Raw genomic sequence first — 1,296 nt, 5'->3', positions numbered from 1 at the left:
AAAATATACTACATGGCTACAGTGGTCAAAACAGCTTGGTACTGGTTCAATGAAAGGTACACAGATCAATGGAACAGAATTGAGAATCCAGAAATTAACGCATCTACATACAGCCAACTTGCTGGCAACCGCAGCATACATAACCAGCACTGAGAAGTTGAGGTACAAGGATAACATGGACAAAAATCCAGTCTTTGAGCCCTCCTCAGGCTTACGGGCCATGGACCCCGCAGGCCAAGGAAGTAACTCCCTGAAGTCCCAGGTTCATAGGTTTTAGCGAACTCACTGTTTGGCCACCTCTGTGCAATTTTCTTTAATTATACTTTTGTGCATTCTGTACTAGTCCTTTATGCTCTTAACTCCGGTAATTGTGGCTTCTGGGAAAGTGATTGTTTTCAGTAATAATACGCACAACGTTTTGATCAATGGCTCTCATGTAAATGTCACTGCCCCAGTAACAAGAGTTGTGCGTGAGGCTATGAAAAATTAAAGTACAGATAAACAGGATGTAGCAACGCAGAGAATATGTAACAACTGTTTTCTAACCAATTACTTAGTTATGTTTAATATTAAACAGATACATGAGTTGTTAAAGTCTATGTACAATAATAATACAGAAACTAGTAGCTACGCCCTGAAGTCACCCCTGTGAACCTCTGTTGTGCTCTTATTGTTTTTCATGGGAATCTTGCTGTATGTGATAATTTTATGCACTCCCAAACCACCTCCGAGTATAATCAACTTAATCCAGATGCTCCTCTTCCCCCCGAAGGTATATTGGGAATATAATAGTGATGAACATTGTCATATTTAAATATAGAAACCAGAACAGAGTTAAAAGAATGTAAAGATGAAACCGCACCTTCTTAGAAAAGTCAAAATCTGTTTTTCATCTTCTCTGTAATTGTAGAAGCAAAGAGGAAAAAATCATTAGTTTAACAATTGAAGCCAGGTATCTGAAATCTTGTTCACTAACAAAAGCATGTATTTTCTGCCTGCAAAAAGACACAGAAGCAGTTTAAGAAAGTATTACTTGGTCTTTAGTAGAAACTATAAAGCCTCTCACCTTCACCCACTTGTGATTAAGTGTCGGGGTTTTCCCTCGACATAGTTGTCACGAGTGTTTGGTTCCCCTCGACATAGTTGTCACGAGTGTTTGGTTCACGAGGAGGGGAGATCCAGCGGCGATAGGGATAGCGAAAGAATACACAGACAAACAGAAGAAGGGAGACAATGAGGCACCCCAAAGCCAGGGTGGATATATCACTGGTGGGCAGGCTTGGGACTACAGGCATC

The 1,296-nt window shown here is 40.5% G+C and overlaps 1 pseudogene; it reads left to right on the top strand.

Annotated features, from left to right (window-relative positions):
* Positions 1–175: 175 nt before the first annotated feature.
* The window catches only part of LOC102820201, a 26,639-nt pseudogene continuing 25,518 nt past the window's right edge, over positions 176–1,296 (top strand).

The sequence above is a fragment of the Chrysochloris asiatica genome, unplaced genomic scaffold (genome assembly GCF_000296735.1).
Source record: "Chrysochloris asiatica unplaced genomic scaffold, ChrAsi1.0 scaffold00201, whole genome shotgun sequence".
NCBI lineage: Eukaryota > Metazoa > Chordata > Mammalia > Afrosoricida > Chrysochloridae > Chrysochloris > Chrysochloris asiatica.
Note: the sequence above shows the minus strand (reverse complement) of the source record. Positions and strands in the feature narration are given on the sequence as shown.